At 49.3% G+C, this 19,359-nt stretch overlaps 1 protein-coding gene across 2 annotated transcripts in view; it reads left to right on the top strand.

The window, feature by feature from the left end:
• The window catches only part of LOC139747251 (uncharacterized), a 193,051-nt gene that overhangs the window by 144,523 nt on the left and 29,169 nt on the right, over positions 1 to 19,359 (top strand). Inside the window, exon 1 of one of the 2 annotated variants that reach the window (XM_071659337.1) lies at positions 17,608 to 17,702. The exons of the other annotated variant lie outside the window; for it this stretch is intronic. The gene's annotated coding sequence lies outside the window, so the exon portion shown is untranslated. Of the gene's footprint in view, positions 1 to 17,607; positions 17,703 to 19,359 lie in introns of those variants that run through there. 2 annotated transcript variants of the gene reach the window in all.

Below are 19,359 nucleotides of genomic sequence, written 5' to 3'. Positions count from 1 at the left end.
GGAACGAATGAACCTCGTAAGCGTATGGGCAGCGAAGGAAACATGAGACGCTGATCAACATTCATGGGGGACAGAGAGATGAGGCTTTAGTGATTATATTTCATTCTTCGGTCCAGGGAATATTTATTATTATTATTATTATTATTATTATTATTATTATTATTATTATTATTATTATTATTATTATTATTGCACTAGGAAAAAAATAGCTCAGTGGTACGACGACCCTTGGGCACGTCGGTACGACCCCAGAGCAGGACGATACGATCTTTTCAGTAAGACAGTGTCAACCTTGAGCACGACAGCACACTGCAGTACGACAATACGACCCCTCTAGTTAGTCCGACAGTACACTGCAGTACGACAATACGACCCCTCTAGTTAGCACGACAGTACACTGCTGTACGACAATACGACCCCTCTAGTTAGCACGACAGTACACTGCTGTACGACAATACGACCCCTCTAGTTAGCACGACAGTACACTGCTGTACGACAATACGACCCCTCTAGTTAGCACGACAGCACACTGCAGTACGACAATACGACCCCTCTAGTTAGCACGACAGTACACTGCAGTACGACAATACGACCCCTCTAGTTAACACGACAGCACACTGCAGTACGACAATACGACCCCTCTAGTGAGACGATGATACCATTAAGCGCAAAGGAACGACATTGTGGACATGACTCGCCACTCCATTCTGATCGGGTCTACCGTATCAAAGGGCCGCACCGTTGCGTTCAAGGGCCTCTCCTACCCTCTTGCCCATGGTTCCCACTGTCTTGTGCAGGGGCTCAGCAGCCATGCTCGGGGAAGAAGGTCTAAGAACTGCCAGATTTAATGATAATGTCCCGAGATGCGGCACCCCGAGAGACCTGTAGACAAGCAGGTGTCAGTAACGCCTTACGATGACAGCGCCACCCTTGGTGAGGCTGGCAAACCCGGTATGTATATATATATATATATATATATATATATATATATATATATCCCTGGGGATAGGGGAGAAAGAATACTTCCCACGTATTCCCTGCGTGTCGTAGAAGGCGACTAAAAGGTAAGGGAGCGGGGGGCTGGAAATCCTCCCCTCTCTTTTTTTTTTTTTTTTTCCAAAGGAAGGAACAGAGAAGGGGGCTGGATGAGGATGTTTCCTCAGAGGCCCAGTCCTCTGTTCTTAACGCTACCTCGCTGACGCGGGAAATGGCGAATAGTATGAAAGAAAAGAAAGATATATATATATATATATATATATATATATATATATTATCCCTGGGGATAGGGGAGAAAGAATACTTCCCACGTATTCCCTGCGTGTCGTAGAAGGCGACTAAAAGGGGAGGGAGCGGGTGGCTGGAAATCCTCCCCTCTCGTTTTTTTTTTGATTTTCCAAAAGAAGGAACAGAGAAGGGGGCCAGGTGAGGATTTTCCCTCTAAGGCCCAGTCCTCTGTTCTTAACGCTACCTCGCAAACGCGGGAAATGGCGAATAGTATGAAAAAAAAAAAAAAAATATATATATATATATATATATATATATATATATATATATATATATATATATATATATATATATATAATGGACACCAGAGGGTGTCCCTCGGACCATATATTACTCGTATGTTTTTTTCTCGGTTTTTTTTTTTTTTTTTTTTTTTTTCCCTTTGTGCTGAATTGTTAACTCGACCGGAGAGCGCCGTTGACCAGCTTCTTGCACCGGGCCACTCCTCAACACGCCTGCCTCCTACCCCATCCCCCCGCCTCTCTCTCTCTCTCTCTCTCTCTCTCTCTCTCTCTCTCTCTCTCTCTCTCTCTCTCTCTCTCTCTGCCCCCCTCCCTCCTTCCCTCCCCCCCCCTCTCTCCCTCCTTTGCCGCCGCGCCCTCAAATCTCCCCCCCTCACCCCCTCCCCCAGCGACTTCAACCTGCTGGGGGAAGCAAGACGAGGCTCTTCAGCCACTCCTAACCAGTAACCTCCCTCACCTCGGGGGATTGATCATGTAACTTTCACTACATGTGTGTCCTGTTTGGTGTACCTGCTGGGACGACAACGAAGAGCACCTCCTCCTCCTCCTCCTCCTCGTCCTCCTCCTCCTCCTCCTCCTCTTCCCTGAGGGAGGGAGGGATTTTCATCCAAGGGGGTGGGGAGACTTCTTATTGGATCTTAGGATCCTCTTTGGAGAACAGGCCTCCCTCTTTCCTGAAGGGCCGTGCTGGGAGGACTACTACTACACCCCCCGACCTCGGCTGCAGCCTCTCCTGCTCTCCCAGAAGCAACACGTATATTCTTCCCAGTGGTCCAGTTACGCCGGCCTAGAACCCTACACCGTCTCGCTTTACGAAGCCGGCCGGCCTGACTGACCGACTCGCTCGTACGGAGAGACGCTCTGTTTAACGTAGCGGCCAAGTTGAGTGACCCTGGCCAATCATGGGGTGCGGAGGACAAGACCCGTTGCCTGTGGGAGTGAGGTCAGAGCCAGGAATCTGCTGGCAAGGTGGTTGGGGAGGTAAGGGACGAAGGTGGTGGTGGGCGGGTTCCTGAGGAAGAATAGGAAAGGGAGAGACAAAGAAAGCATTACGAAGGAGAGAGAGAGAGAGAGAGAGAGAGAGAGAGAGAGAGAGAGAGAGAGAGAGAGAGAGAGAGAGAGAGAGAGAGAGAGAGAGAGAGAGAGAGAGAGAGAGAGAGAGAGAGCGAGAGAGAGAGAGAGAGAGAGAGAGAGAGAGAGAGAGACGACAGACAGACAGACAGACAGAGACAGAGATAAGAGACTAAAGCGGAGAGACATAATGAGAGGGAGAGTGGTAGAGAGAAGACACACACACACACACACACACACACACACACACACACGGGCTGTCGACATAAACAGGACTCGTAAGGTAAGACAAAGATTAAGATGAGCTACCCCACTCGCCCCGTGCCGGGCACACCAACACACGATCACCTTCCACCGTCACTCACTCTGTATTGCACCCTCTGGTTCCCCGATAGGAATAGAAGTGATTCGGTTTCCTTGTCCAAGCCGCTGGAGTTAAAGCTGGAAGAATTTTCCTTAATTTTACATCGGAGGGATATTGTGTGTGTGTGTGTGTGTGTGTGTCTCGTCCAGTCTTGATTACAAAGATGCTGTACTTGTAGTGTAACGTCCCCGTGTATTCTCTTTTCCCGTATCCAGCCCATGTAATTGTCACACACACACACACACACACACACACACACACACACACACACACACACACACACACGTGTATGTCAGATGTTCTCCCTGCGTGATTGGACACGTGTGCACACTCTCCCTACGTGTATGTCAGATGTTCTCCCTGCGTGAGTGGACATGTGTGCACACTCTCCCTACGTGTATGTCAGATGTTCTCCCTGCGTGAGTGGACATGTGTGCACACTCTCCCTACGTGTATGTCAGATGTTCTCCCTGCGTGAGTGGACATGTGTGCACACTCTTCCTACGTGTATGTCAGATGTTCTCCCTGCGTGAGTGGACACGTGTGCCCGCTCTCCCTACGCGTATGTCAGATGTTCTCCCTGCGTGAGTGGACACGTGTGCACACTCTCCCTACGTGTATGTCAGATGTTCTCCCTGCGTGAGTGGACATGTGTGCACACTCTCCCTACGTGTATGTCAGATGTTCTCCCTGCGTGAGTGGACATGTGTGCACACTCTTCCTACGTGTATGTCAGATGTTCTCCCTGCGTGAGTGGACACGTGTGCACGCTCTCCCTACTTTGATCTTAGCCCTGCATCTGGACTCGTGTAACTGAGGATGAAAGGCGCTGTCGATGCTCATCGGGAAGTCGGCTTTACCCTCGTGTCCGCGAGCTTGACTAAGGGTAGTAGCTTCGTCGGTTCCAGTGTGTATGTAGATCAGTGTCCAGTGTTCTTGGGATAGCCGTTATAGGTGAGTGCATGCATCGCCGGGAGATTGTGAGTACAGTCCCTCATGATACTACACGTAAACTATGGCACGCGTGAACACGCGAAGATTTTTTTTTACCACCACTTTTACCTCAGGTTAAAGTGGTGGTAAACCAGAGAACCCACTGTGAATAGTTGAGGTAAACTCGCTCAGAGAGTAAGATGAAACCCTCAGGTAATCTAAATTCACTAAGGTAAACTTGTTCAAGAAAAGAAAAAATGGGTGGGGGAACATCTTGAACACACACAGAGGGTAAACTCACTCTATAAATCATTTACGGAAATCGAAGTTCGCTTGGCCATCTCAGTACTGGCAGAGACTCGTAACAAGCTGGTCACAATGTTACGCTCATAGACTCGTAACATTTCAGTCACAGCGTCTCGTACTGGCGGACACTCGTTATCTCAGTGGTGCAGAGACGAGCGTCACTGACCGTCACGCATGCATGGGCCGCCTGGGTTCAAACCCGCACAGGTTCGAATCCTGGTCGCGGCAGCCGGACCCACAGTCCCATCCGGCTGTTCCTCCTCTCCTCCTCCAAGGGACTATGGAATGGCCACCTGGCATTGGCTAGATGTGTGTGTGTGTGTGTGTGTGTGTGTGTGTGTGTGTGTGCAGGCAGAGAAGTAAAGACATGGTACACATATACAAGGTTAGGAGACGGGGGGTCAAACACGAGGGGTCAAAACACTCTCCACGTAATACACAACCAGTAATCACAACCAGTGATTTCTTGAGTCCAGCGGCACATGATTCATACGTCTGAAGAAGACGGTAAATTATATATACATTGACCGACCCGCTGGCTGTTGATGTAAAAGTTCAGTCATCCATCGGACTCATCAGACCAGCTTCTGATCAAGATTTAAGTTGGGTTTCTTGAAGGTAGATGGGGACGGGTGGTGGGATTCCTTAGGTCCGTCTGCCACGCCTTGATGGTGGATTTGTTTTGGATTAGCCACAATATTTTCTTTTTCCTTTGAGCGTTTTGAGAGAGGTTGTTGTTGGGTTTCTTTGACGTCCGCTACAATAGTTTTTCCACTATAGTTTTTCTGTCTTTCGCAATGAGTGTTGGGTTCCCTTTTGGGTCGGCTACAGTGAGTGTTGGGCTCCCTTTTGGGGATCCGCAACAGTGAGTGTTGGGTTCCCTTTTGGGTTGGCTACGGTGAGTGTTGGGTTCCCTTTTGGATCATCCATCCCGTCACTTTCTCCTTTTCATGCTTGTTGTTTGACGAATGCACCGAGCGTCTCCTGCATACCACCGTGTGTGTGTAGGCCGCACCGAGCGTCTCCTGCATACCACCGTGTGTGTAGGCCACTTAACGGGAACTAGTTTTATCGTCTGGATTCATTACACCTGACAGCCTCCTTTGTCACAGGGTCTCCCGGGAGCCGCCGAAAGGAGAGGATTTGAAGCCGGGATTCGACTGCACGCATTCTTCAGCAGCCTTTCCTCTCTCCCCACCTCATCTTCAGCAGCCTCTCCTCTCCCCCATCTCAGTACATCGTCAAACCTCTTGCGATACCTTGCGTTTCTCTCGTCTCTCGGTGAGAAACGCGAAGACCAACAAATGTGAGAATATGTGCATTCTCGTAGGGCCAAGGCTGTATACCCGGGGGGATGATGCAAAGACTTGGGCAGAGATGTTGAAACATTATCAACAACAACAGGAAAGGCAGAAAGATTCGTGTGCCGGTGTTTTTCGTAGACGCCCTGCCTTTAGCGTCTGCTCCTCGAGGTCTGGTCGGTAAGCCACACGACCCATAAAAAGTCGGAAAAAAAAATATGTAGGATAAGCCAGGCTATAACCGATGGCAAAACGTGAGCGTTGGTCACGAAATAATTGGAAGTTGACTTTATGCATCGCCTTCATCCCTGCCAGACGCCTCCAGCATCGCCGTAGACTTTAGAAGATAAAGGAAAATAGTGGGTCAGCCAAACAACAACGACACCCCCTTCCCTCCCCTCCATCCACCCACCCACCCACCCCCGAAAGAAAAGGACGGGTTGAATATTTTTGAGGGGGTGCAGTGGGTCAAGGTGGTCATGGGGGCGTCTCCCACTGATTAGTGCCCAGTGGGAGGCCAACACATCATCAGTAGACAGTGAAAGTGTATAACAGTTAAGGATATATATGTATATATATATATATATATATATATATATATATATATATATATATATATATATATATATATATATATATATATATATATATATGTTTATATCCCTCCAAAAGTCGTCGTCTGATTTTACTGCTTTTGTGTATTGTGTGCCTCGGGACATATCTGATATAACCTCTGTTGTTACTGTCAAGCAGGTATTCCTGCCTGTCCCAAGCCGCTGGCACAGGAGCTTCTCGACACACACACACACACACACACACACACACACACACACACACACACACACACACACACACACACACACACACACACACACAGCGACCGACAAGATGTAATGTCTTCCACAAGAAGAATGGGAGAGAATGTATACGAAAATTATCTTTTCTCTATTTTTCTTGAAACCTATTGAGCACGTCCTTATGACCCTTGGGCACTGTGGCGAAGAGACTTTAACCCGACTAGTTCAGAGCTGCCATCATACTCAGAGGAGGTACCGGCGTGTTGAGGGGTCGTCCCGTCATGCTCAAGGGTCGTACCGTCGTATTGAGAGGGTTGTGCCGGCGTACTCTTGGGGTCGTACCGTCGTGCTGGAGTGTCGCACCGGCTTGTTGAGAGGGTCGTACCGTCGTGCTTAAGGTCGTGAAATCGCGTTCGAAGGTGTTCATGATGGATTTGGATGATTAAGCTTTTGGCCTAACAGATTTTGAGGATCAAGCCGTGTTGCAACATGTTCGGCCAAATCCGCCAGAGAGGAGGAGGAGGAGTTAGCTGTGTGACCTGTAGGATGAATGGAGAGGAGGAGGAGGAGGGTAGATGAGGAGGAGCATTACGACCGCATCTAACCAACAGTTACATCATCAATCATCATCATCATCATCATCATCCCTTTTGCAAGACCATCATTGCCAACATTATCATCACCTCTGTGATCTGTATGACCAACCACGTCATCACTGTTGTTATTCCCTTCACCATCACCACGCAGGCGTACTCAGGTACCTCCCCAGGACGGTGACACGACCTTTTATAAATGGCTCAATCATCTGTGGCCCGTTAGGCTCTCAGCACAGGATCGGTTTCTGCCGGACCCAGCTGGACTTCTGCTGACACACACACTTACACACACGCACACACACACACACACACACACACACACACACACACACACACACACACACACACCCGCCTTCTAGCATGGCGGTCCTCCAGATGGGAAAACTGGACTCCAGCAGGCGCTTCAACTTAAGAGAAAAAGGAAAACCCACAAAGTCCCATCATAATCTGCTTCATAGAGGCATGCATCTTGTTTATAGTGGCGGACGGCGCAGATTCCAAACATTGGGACTTTACTGTTAGGAGGAAAAGTTAGCTTTACGACGGGTCTCAGATCGACTCGAGGATTGTTGTCACATAACCCAGGCATCCTGCATGAACCCCGGCTCCTCCTTTGTTGCAAGTAAGCCCTCGTTATTGATGCCTGTGTTGACGGACTTATTATATTGATGCAGAGTGTTTGAGGCGAGCGTCCCGCTACCTGATACTGGACGGGCAAGGTAATTAAGTAGGGATGGTCTGCCAGAGCGATGGCCCTCCCGTGTTGACGACCCGCGGCCGGACGGGTTGTATAACAGTTACGACCGCTCGTGACGACGTCACACGGGGACTCGCAGTGCAGTACGTGGTCGGACGACGACCAGTGGGTGACATTTTCCGAGGCGAGAACGGACGTTCCTTCAGCGATGACCTCGGGAGGACCTCCTCCCACCCCGAAAAAAAAATATATCCTTCCCCGAACGACGACGTAGTCTGCGCGGTTAAGGGCCTCCTCCTCCTCCTCCTCCATCAACGACGACGCATCTTGCCCTTAGCCAAAACCTTCCTCATCGAGCACCTTCCGCAGGGAGGACCCGTCCTTGATCGACGACACCTCCACGGGGAAGTGTATCATCCATCATCTTCGACGACAACTCTTCCCCCGGAACGTAACTCCTGTCCTGAACGAGGAACCTTCGCGACGACGATTCTTTTTCTTTTCTTTTTTTTTTTACACGACGACAACAACTCACGCTGACAGTCCTCCTCGACGACATTGACCACCCTCAGGGTTGTGAGAGATTATTGACCAACCAGAAATAAAAGCCTGTGATTAAAATGAAGGAGTTGTGATACTCACGTGGACAATTTTTTTTTATTATTATTCCTGCCGTAGAACATTGGACTGCATTACCCCCAGGAGTTGTAAATGCGATGACTAGTAAAGGAAATCAAGTAATATCTGCTTGTAATCAATGCCCGTTTCAAGAAGGAAATTAGACTGTTTTCTATTTCATATTTCAACTGCCTACCTACCCGGAGAAGCCACCTGCAGTTAGAGCAGGGAACTTTTTTCCTTTAACACTTTCCTACAAAATTTTCTTGGCGATATACTTTGTCCATAAGGCACAGCGTTTCTTCTGGGCTTCTTTTTTTTTCTTTTTCTCCTGCCGGCTGTTGAGCCGGAGGGAGTGGTGGGTGGGGTGGGGAGATGCCATCTGCTTCACTGGCATGTTTCTACCACAAATACGATCAAGACCGCACTTAGCCTCATCATGGACCGTGAAGTCTCTCGTTAGTTTGTTATTCTTACGTCCTCGGCGGACACCCTGAATGACGACCCATCAAGGCGCTGAAGACCCTCTCCACGACGACAGATCTCCTTACACAGACGACCCTCCTCGGCGGCATCGTTACCACCTCAGACTACGACCCTCGCAAGGACCTCCCATCGGGGGTTAGTGCGACCCCCATGACGTGGCGAGGGTGCAGGCAGGAAGGGAGGCCGGCGTCACACCGACGGGCAAAAGCCCTGCAGGAATTCCAAGACGTAAACCTCTTTTTATTTCTTCTTCCTCGACTTCTTTTATCCAGCTGGAAGGGACGTACGTGCTGGCGCCGTTGGCGGGTGTGACATGACACACGAGCTCCTCCCTCCACGGAGGAGAATTAGCCGAAGAAGAAGGCTGGACTCGTGAACCCGCGAGGAATCCCGAAGTATATGGATCCAGAATAATGGCCTGGATATCCCCTTGAGCGCGGAAGAGAGAGAGAGAAAAGTTGACGTGGGAAGGGAACTGAACTGGCGGTATTTGGAGATACTTTTGTCTTTTCTTTTGCTGTGTGTTTTTGCGCAGAACAGGAGTCGAAGAACGGACGTGTCAGGGGAGGAAGGACAGGAACATCGACGTAGCGATCTGCATCCTCTCCACCCTTCTTCCGCCGTGAGATCCTCCCTGCTTGTTCTCTCTCACCCTTGCAAGGTGTTTTCCTCCCCCTCATAACACCACCCCCTTAAAGCCTTCCTTAAAGATATACCCCGGTCCTTCACATCCCCACCCACCCACTTATAACCTCTCCCCCCCGTCTTTCCCCCCACTTCTCCTGGAGCTTCTCACATATCCGTGTCGTGGAGTCGTTCACCAGTCGTGTTGCAGAGCAGGAAGGTCATATGCTGGGGGAATGACATGTGTTCACCCCCCCCAGCGAGCAATGAACGTCAAGAGTTCTGTGTGTGTGTGTGTGTGTGTGTGTGTGTGTGTGTGTGTGTGTGTGTGTCGGGAGGCGTCAAGTCGCTGACATCCAGCCGGGAGGGCGTCAGCGATGAGCGGTAGAATCGAGCGCCAGGGATAAATCAACGCCAGCCACGACATTAATTATGATCGTCGACCCTCTCCAGCAGCAAGCATCTACACCAACCCCCCATATTCAGGTCACGTCGCCGCACTAACCACCAGCGTCGACGTCTCTTACGAGGAATGCTGATCGACCCCCACACAGATCATAGCTTTGAGAGGGGGCCCGGTCAGCCGTGAGGAGAAGGGTGGGAGGAGTTAAGGGTCACATGTTTCAGGATTAGGAAAGATGTTACGTGGCTGGGACGTAATGGAGTGGCGAACGTTACGTGGCTGGGACATAGGGAAGGACGAACGTTACGTGGCTGGTACAGAGGGAAGGACGACCGTTCTCCTGTGTCGTCTGCTTCTCCTTCTCCTCCTCCTCCTTCATTCTCCTTTGGTTCTCCTCCTTTGTCCTGATGGTTGTCTCGTGTTGTCCTTTACTGTACTGCTTCCTGCCAGCCTGCCCTCCTGGTTGTCCTGCCAGTCCTTCATTTCCCTGCCCTGGCCTACACTGGTATGACCCTCAGGGTTCTGTCCTGTGTCCTACACTATTTCGGATCCCCATCACCGATTTCCTTTCTTCCACAAGTAACCAAATACACTCATACGCTGGCGACTCAAACTCTGCTGCACTACCTCCTCATCCTTCAATTCTGCTCCTTCTTCACTCACTCGATCTGCATCTCGTTCGGACTCAACTTCCATAATAAACTCCGACGTGGACAGGATATTTCAGTGGGGCAGACGAAACTTGGCTGAGTTTAATGCCTCCAAAACCCAATTTCTATTCATCTCTCTATTGAAAACTCCTCACGGCTTTCCTCTCTCCTTTGACCGTTCTGTAATTCCACCTTTCGACTCGGTGAACGTAGTTGGTATTACTGTAACATCCACTCTCTCTTGGTAACCCCTCACATTACGGAAGGTCTGCCTCTAAGAAACTGGGTGTCATGCTAAGATGTCGAAATTTTTCTTGTCTTCCGAACAGTTGCTCTCCGCTCATGCGAAGGATTGTACCGTCCTTGTGTGGAGTACTGCTCTCACGTCTGGGGTGGTTCTAGCTCTGAATCCTTACTTGATACAGTTGAATCGAAAGCTGTCAGACTTACAGACTCTCCCAGGCTGACTTCGAAACTTTACCCGCTTGTCCTACGCCGCAATGTTGGTTCACGTTCCCTCTTCTATAGGTATTACTTTTGATTTTGCTCCCTAGGGCTGTCTGCCTGTGTACCCTCACCACAAACTAGACCACGCAATACTCGGCAGGTTACTGTGTCGCATGATTACTGTGTGGCCGTAAGCAACTCTAAGGGTGGGCCGTTTTGATAACCTCTAAATTATATATATATATATATTATCGTCTTGCTCATTCTGCATGGAATGATTGTAACGCATTAGTTGCAGGAAAGTAAAATGGGCAGTAATCAGGCACCTTGCGGAACTCCACTCCCTACGAAAAAAATCTATCCCTTTTGATGTTATCTACGCAGTCAGGTATAATGAGGAGTTAATCTTACCCTCCTCGCCTGTCTTGGAGCCAACGTCTGTATGTAATTTCTCTTACATGAGATGAAGGGTAGTGTATTTTTTTTTCTATTTTTCCTTCGAGGTAGCTGAGGCCCAGTTGAAGATTGCTGGGCTGAGGGTAAGTATTAAAGGTTCGCTACTTTGAAGTGTGTGTGTGTGTGTGTGTGTGTGTGTGTGTGAGGGACGTTGCTCTAGGTCTGTCGCTATGCAGTAGAGAAACTGCGTTACACTGCGATCGTTGTTGTTACTAAGGAAGTGGCTTCGAGTGCGTCGTGAGTGTTACAGGCGGCCGGCGCGCGTCGAGGCATCAGTGTTGTTGGCTCGAGTGCGTCGCACCAAGGCAGTTTACATTGTGGTGCCTTATTAGTGAGGAGATTAGACGCGTCGGGCTGTACCGTGTCGAGGGCATCACGCTGCGAGGGCTGTGTCTCGGGGCGTAAAATTGAAGCTACTGTAATGAGGGACGCAGCATCCAGGCCGCTGGGCTGTGCCGGGGGGCGGCGGCGCGTTGGTTTTGTTGGAAGGTGTTGACGTGGGACAGACAGACGTTGCTGTGCGATTACCATGTCTTGAGAGCTGGGCGTGGAGGTTGCTGCCAAAGTTCGTGCCGTCAAGCCCTCGGGCATGACGGCACGAACAATGATAACGTTGTTACGACCCTTGAGCACGACGGTACGACCCTTGACATCGACGTTACGATCCTTGAGTACGTCGGTACAACCCTTGACAACGACGTTACGATCCTTGAGTACGTCGGTACAACCCTTGACAACGATGTTACGACCCTTGAGCACGACGGTACGACCCTTGACAACGACTTTACGACCCTTGAGCACGACGGTACGACCCTTGAGCACGACGGGCAGGACTCTCTGAGCGTAACTTTACGAGCCTTTGATTTAAGCATGACCGTGTTACACCTTTTGTGCACGATGGTACGAGACTTGAACACGACGGCGCGACCCTTGGTTATAATATTGGCAGCATGACCCTTTACCATGAGTCTCAAGAGTGGGAGTTGAGGGCGTTGTAGAAGGTCCCGCCAAGGGTCTTATTAACGAACCTGAGTCTCATTTCAGGCTTGGTTGTTGTTATTCCCGAGAGAGTTAGGCTGAAGGCCGGGGCGATCAGGGATGAGTTAGTACCACACAGACCTGATGCAGTCGGTCTTTCGTACCAGTTGGGGGAGCATTGAGTGGCGCGGTCTGTCACCAGTTACGACTGTCAACTGACGTGGTCTCTCGCCAGCTACAGCTATTAACTGGCGTGGTCTATCATCAGGTACGACCTCTGACTTTTGGCGTGTCTATCACCAGTTATGACGACCGTTAACTGGCGCGGTCTCTCGCTAGGTACGAGCCTTCGAAAATGATGAGGACGTCGCCTTTCCATGTACCATTATGTAGGTACATACAGTACTGTAGTTAACGTTATATACCGCTGTATCTGCCGTTGTATTAAGGAGGTAATTTTCGTTATTAGGCAAAATGTCACAGTCTCTCTCTCAACGAAAGACAGTGTGAACATTTGTCGAATAATTTGATGATGTGTGGACCAAAAAAGTAATGAGAGACAGTAGATGTCAACCCGAGACCTTTTTTTGCTTTTTTTTCAACGAGAGAAGGGACGAAAAATGTGACATTGAAACTTAGTTTTCGGGGAGAGAGATTTATTTAAATGGGTTGTATACCCGAAGGAGAGTAGCGTGTTGATGTCAGTCATGTTCGACACCAGCCAGAGTCGAGGGGTTCAAAGGAGGAGGACGCCACGAAAAAGCGAGAGTGATGACCCTTGGGGGAGGGAGGGAGGGAGGCGGTATGCCTGTAGGAGAGGTCTGCGAACCTGACGAAGGCGAGGTGAAATCGCCAGGACACTGGGAGGTCGTCACCCAACCCAACCTCACGTCAAGTCCATCGCCGCAACCCAACCCACCCCATCCTCTCCAACCCCCTCCACACTCGGGTCTGTTCCAGTTCTTTTTTTTTTTTTTTTTTTTGGGGGGGGGTTTACCTCTCTCTCTCTCTCCACACACAAGATACCGCGCGAATCAAAAGGTCAAGTTTTCGCTCTCAAGGGGTCGTGGCAACGTCCACCACGGGGGTCACGTTGTCGTAATCGGAGGATGGATGGCGCCCTGGGCCGGGCTGGTGGTGGTGTGGGAGGAGGGAGAAGAGGGGGGGATTTTTTTCCTTTTTTTTCCATCGCCGTCTTCAAAAGGTAACAGTTTTTCTGAGAGGGGTTTAGAAAGAGTTTTGTCATGAAGCCGGAAGGTGTTGACAATGTCGCAGTGAGACGGAAATCGTGGTGCTCAAGGTGGGGTCATGTTGCGTCTTCAAAGGTTAGGTTTCATGTCTTTTAAAAGGTTGAGTATTTGATGTATATATATATATATATATATATATATATATATATATATATATATTTGTATCTTTTTTTTTTTTACCTGTAGCGACAAAGGGGTTCCAGAGTCGTCGTTCCCTGGTCGTTTAGCAGTCCTGGTCGTGCCCTGGTCGTTCGACAATCTTGCGGAAGGTGTGGAGGATGGGAGGGAGGGATGTCAGGTCCTCACGCTCCGACGGTAGAAAGCCGTCGCGTCGTGTCGGAGTGGATGGTGGGGGTGGGTGTGTGTGTGGGTGTTTAGAATTTGTCGTGTTCAGCGGGCAAGCCCGCCCTCAGCGCAGGTGAAGTTGAACGCACTTCAGGAGTTCATAGCGTTCTCGTTTACCCTCTCCCCCCCCCACCCACCCACCCACCCTCTTTTCCCCCCTCTTTATTTCTTTTTTTTTTTCTTTTTTTCTTTTATTTTTTTGTCACCACTTTGCTGCATGTGGTTTGCCCAGGATAACAGCTGAATCGCTCGCCTGTCTTTTTGAAGACAGGTCTTGAGAGGCCGCCCGGGTATTCTTAGTGCCCCGTTTATATCCACTGCTTTCGCCACTAATGCACATTTGCAATTTCATGCAGACTGGCTGGGAGCAGACGCGCTTTGTGTAGTGTGTGTGTGTGTGTGTGTGTGTTGATGGATTAGTCGACCCAGGTGGCCCCCTTGCTGCTCCTCATAATCTTCCTGGTTCAACCACTCGAGCAGGGGTCGTCTGTTTCTTGTGGGTGACAACACACACACACACACACACACACGCGCGCGCGAGTGTTCACTCTTGAGATGCCGTCGTCTACGCCCATATACTTGCTCCCCGCTGAGTGTAGCTACTCCCTGCTGAGTGTAGCTGCTCCCTGGTGAGTGTAGCTGCTCCCTGCTGTGTGTACTCGCTCCCTGCTGAGTGTAGCTGCTCCCCGCTGAGTGTAGCTGCTCCCCGCTGAGTGTACTCGCTCCCTGCTGAGTGTAGCTGCTCCCTGCTGAGTGTAGCTGCTCCCCGCTGAGTGTACTCGCTCCCTGCTGAGTGTAGCTGCTCCTCGCTGAGTGTAGCTGCTCCCCGCTGAGTGCAGCTGCTCCCCTGCTGAGTGTAGCTCCTCCTGCTGAGTGTAGCTGCTCTCCATTGAGTGTAGTTCTCCTCTGCTGAGTGTAACTCCCCCTTCTGAGTGTAGCTTTCCCTGCTGAGTGTAGCTGCTCTCCATTGAGTGTAGTTCTCCCCTACTGAGTGTACCTCCCCCTTGCTGAGTGTAGCTGCTCCCTGCTGAGTGTAATGACATGATAGTGATGTACGGGGAGGGGGATTGTATGGTCTCCGACCTCCTGTTGGACTATCTCTAATGTTGTGCCACTTTTTATTCAACTTCTGTATGTTCTCCATCCGTCATAGTTTGGTTATTGTGTGTGTCTGTGTGTCTGTGTGTGTGTGTGTGTGTGTGTGTGTCTGTCTGTCTGTCTGTCTGAATCATCTTAATGGAAGTGTTCCATCTTGATAGCGCCGCTCCATCGCGATGTTGTCACTCCCTCATGATGGTACCGTCCGGTCGGTCCTGCTCCATCTTGATACCTGTCAGTACAGATGGTTTAGTGTTTTGCTGGTGCCACTCCATCTCGATAGGGCCGTTGTTGTGTCTTCTTCGTCTCACATCATTGTGATAGCTCCATCTAGTTCCTTTCCATCTTCATAGCACTGAGCTGTTCTGCTCCATCTTGGTACAACCAGTGCGTTTTGACAGCATCGTCTCCGGAGTTTTTGTCGATATTTGACTTACCTTTCCTTCCTCATAGCGCCACTCCATCTCGATAATGCCACCCGGTTTTTTGTGTAGCCAATCTATTTTGTCATATTCGCTCCATCCTCATAGTGACTTATTATGTTTGATGGTGCCACCTCAGCATGATGGCGCCAGCCGATCTTGATAGTGCCACTCCATTTTGATATTTTCATTCCATCTTGATAGTTGCACTCCACCTTGATAGTGCCACTTCATAGTCTCACCCCATCTCCATATCTTTAAAACTTCAATTTGATAAGTTCCTGTCCATCATGATAGTGCGACGCCATCTCGATAAGGATTACTCCATCACCACTCCATCTAGTTAGTCCCCGACTCTGTCGTGATAGCAACGCTTCGCCTTGGTGGAGCAACCCAGTCTCTCCATCCATGTGTCATACTCACTTCTTTTCCGTTGAAAGGCATAGAGAGCGGCCACCGTGTTGCCCACAGTGAGACAAGAGTCTGTGAGGGGAAATGATAAAGGCTCGCCTCTTGAAAAAAAAAAAAAAGAAAAAAAGACAGAAAAAGGAAAATGCCTGAGGTGAAAAGTCCCGACTGAAGTAAATGAACGTACAACGTAAAAACCATTCCCACTGTCTGGCTGTAGACGGAAAGAAGCAGATATGGGGATTTGAGTGGTGCTCGAGTTTGCCGTTTGTCTTACAGCTGTCGGGCCATAGTGGCCCTGTCGGGAGCTTGGGAGACGCAAGCACCAGAGGAGGAACACGATATTTGGGAGAGAGATAGATAGTGAGTGCCTATGAGAGGAGGGGAGGGGGTTTCTCTCGAGACAGGACGAGCACGTAGAGAGAGAGAGAGATGAGAGAGAAATACTGTTAAAATAATGAAAGCTGTATGATACTGTACGGAAGAGAAGAAGGCTAAGTTTGAGATATGAGAGAGAGAGAGAGAGAGAGAGAGAGAGAGAGAGAGAGAGAGAGAGAGAGAGAGAGAGAGAGAGAGAGAATTCGACGAGACGAATTCCTTTTGACTGAAGTAAAGTGGAAATACCTTCTTCCCCTTTTGCCCCTACCCCACTGCATCGTGAGCAATACTCCACACAGGGAAGGATCACTCCTTTGTGCAGACAGCTTCAGTAGCTAAGCTAAAAAAAAAAAAAAAAAAAAAGAAGAATAAGTTCGAAAGCTGAACAAAAATTATTTTTTCCTGAAGTTTTACCTGAAAGGTTTCGGGTTGTACTGCCGGTCAGGTTGAGTGTTGGGAGCTTGAACGACCTCATCTTCAGAGGAAATAGGAAAGTCAGAAGGAATTTCAGAGAAATAGGCGAAAGAAAATGGACATTTAAAACAAGAAAAGGTGATTGGGTTACATCCTCTCTACTGAGAGACGTACTCCAGGTCCAGGGTTGTAGAAGAAGAAGGAAGACAGAACGAACAAGTGAGAGAGAGAAAAAAGGCTGGAATTTTATGGAAGAAGATGTGCGTTGATTTGTATCATCAACTTAGGAGTAAATGGGGTTACTGATAGAGAGAAGATAAATGATGCACAATTTAAGTAGGAGATAACATAAAACCCTGAGGAACACCAGTGTTGATAAGAGAGAGAGAGAAAAAAAAAAAAGTGATTTATTCATCATGAGTTACAGATATAGATATTTATGGGCCGCTCCATCATGGTAATGCCACTCCATCGTGGTATGGGCCGTTCCATCATGGTAATGCCGCTCCATCATGGTATGGTGCCCCTCCATTCACAGATTGCCACTCCATCATAAGGGCGCCACCTGGTCGTCACATGTCTGCCCTCCGTCCTAACAGTACCTCTTCATGTGGTAATATGCACCGGAGTCAGTGAACTGTGGGTGCCTCCGGTTAACCAACCCCGCCCACCACAACAACCAACTGCAGCACCAGCAGTAGCAGTAGCAGTAGCAGGAACAGCGAACAGCCCTCAGACATCGAGGAACCCTCTTCGGCCTTACCTTCTACCGGACGGCCTTAACCTCCCTTGGCCGCTGGATCCTCGCTTGTATCCTCCGCTTGCAGAAGGCGGGAGGTGGCCGAGCCCTGGGGGAGGAGGAGGAGGCAGGCGCCCTGTGCTCCCTGTATGGTCAGGTGGAGGCGCTCCCCGGCAGATGAGGCTCGCTGGAACACCCGACACCAACCGACCAACCGACCCCTCCCCCCCTCCCTCCAGTGTCCACTAGGGCCTTCGCGCATCTGGCACCTCGCGGACGCAGAGTTATAAATGGCGAGTCGCGACGTCTGGGCGGGAAGTCCTTTGCGATCCTTGGCCAGTGAGTGCGTGGTGTCTCCTCTCTCTGTGTGTGTGGCTCTCCTGTACTGCGACGAGGTAAGAGGTTTCTCCACCTGCCCTTGTGAGAGAGGGAGGGAGGGGGTCTCTCTCTCTCTCTCTCTCTCTCTCTCTCTCTCTCTCTCTCTCTCTCTCTCTCTCTCTCTCTCTCTCTCAAGATCTCCCTCCCTGGTGCTGTCTCCGCAGCAAAAAGAAAAAATCAGCGACGTCTTTTGCTGGATTTCATTTCTTCTTCTTGTTTAGAATCGACTTAAATCAGCCTTGAGATTATCTGTGTGGACGTGATTGCATAATGTATACTTAATACTGCTTTCTTCATGTGCAGCACCATCCATTTATTATCATCACAATCACTCACTCCTCAGCCATTATTCCTATACGTATGATCTATTTAGCAATAGTGACTTCAGAAACCACCCCCCTCCCCACACACACACGGACATTATGACATCGTTCAAGATGGACAAGCGGCAGTGTTTTCCTGCTTGTGGGAGGAAGAGGAGGAGGAGGAGGATTGCACGCCACCGTCCTCGCGAGGGAGGACCCGACACTTAAGACCGCAGCTCTCTGCATTGACCCACCCCGTCAGTCATGGCGATCGCTGAGGAGGAAGTGAGGTGGACTGAGGGCCTCACTGGAAAATGGACATGGAAAATGCTCACTGGGATCTGGATCTGCTCTCTCTCTCTCTCCCTCTCTCTCTCTCTCTCTCTCTCTCTCTCTCTCTCTCTCTCTCTCTCTCTCTCTCTCTCTCTCTCTCTGCCTAGACGCCGAATCTCAGTTTTAGAGCCAGGGAAAACCAGATCCTACCTCGGGTGTCTTCATCTCTGGTCTTCGCCGTGGTTTTACCTTTGTCTGATGACATAAGATGCTCCTTGATGTGCCTCTTCATTCCTGTCTTTGGGTCAGGTGTGTAAATGGCATGATTTCCAGCTTCCTGGAAGGAATGAGTTGGGTGTAAAATCTCCAGATTTCCAGCCTCCAGGAAGGAATGAGTTGGAGTGTAAATTTATTGATTTCCAGCCTCCTGGAAGGAATGGGTTAAGTGTAAATGTACAGATTTCCAGCTTCCTGGAAGGAATGGGTCAGGTGCATATGACTAGATTTTCAGTCTTCTGGAACGAATAGGGTGTGTGTAAATGGCCACATTTCTTTATTACGTAATACTTTGTTATTGTAAATGCCTTGGAAATTGCGTAAATGAATTTCTAAGTGTTCCTCACTACTACTACTACTACTACTACTACTACTACTACTACTACTACTACTACTAGTACTACTTTTTACGTGTCATGAATCGCCTTGTGCCTAACTATCGTCGAATTGAATTTTTCGCTGTTCGAAATTCCACCTTCCTCGTCAGTAGACCTCGTCACTTAACAGTGTGTTTTTAGAAATTCCTTTTTCAACTTCTCCTCAGAAATGTCCCGATGCAAACACGGCGCCGTTGGGTCATCATCAGGATTACTTTCGAATGTTTGCCTCGTTGTCTGTCGACCTTGAGAGAGGGTACTACCGCTTGTTCCTGCCCCTCCTTGTCTTCCTTCTTCTTCTTCTTCTTCTTCTTCTTCTTCTTCTTCTTCTTCTTCTTCTTTTGTCGTCATCACTCTACAAAGACGTAGTGAGGAGTGTTATTTTGCTGTAATTGTTGGTTTCATGTTATTGTTGTTATTATCATTATTATCATTATTATTAT

Source organism: Panulirus ornatus, chromosome 68, assembly GCF_036320965.1.
Source record: "Panulirus ornatus isolate Po-2019 chromosome 68, ASM3632096v1, whole genome shotgun sequence".
Classification (NCBI taxonomy): domain Eukaryota; kingdom Metazoa; phylum Arthropoda; class Malacostraca; order Decapoda; family Palinuridae; genus Panulirus; species Panulirus ornatus.
This window is presented reverse-complemented; position numbering and strand designations above follow the sequence as displayed.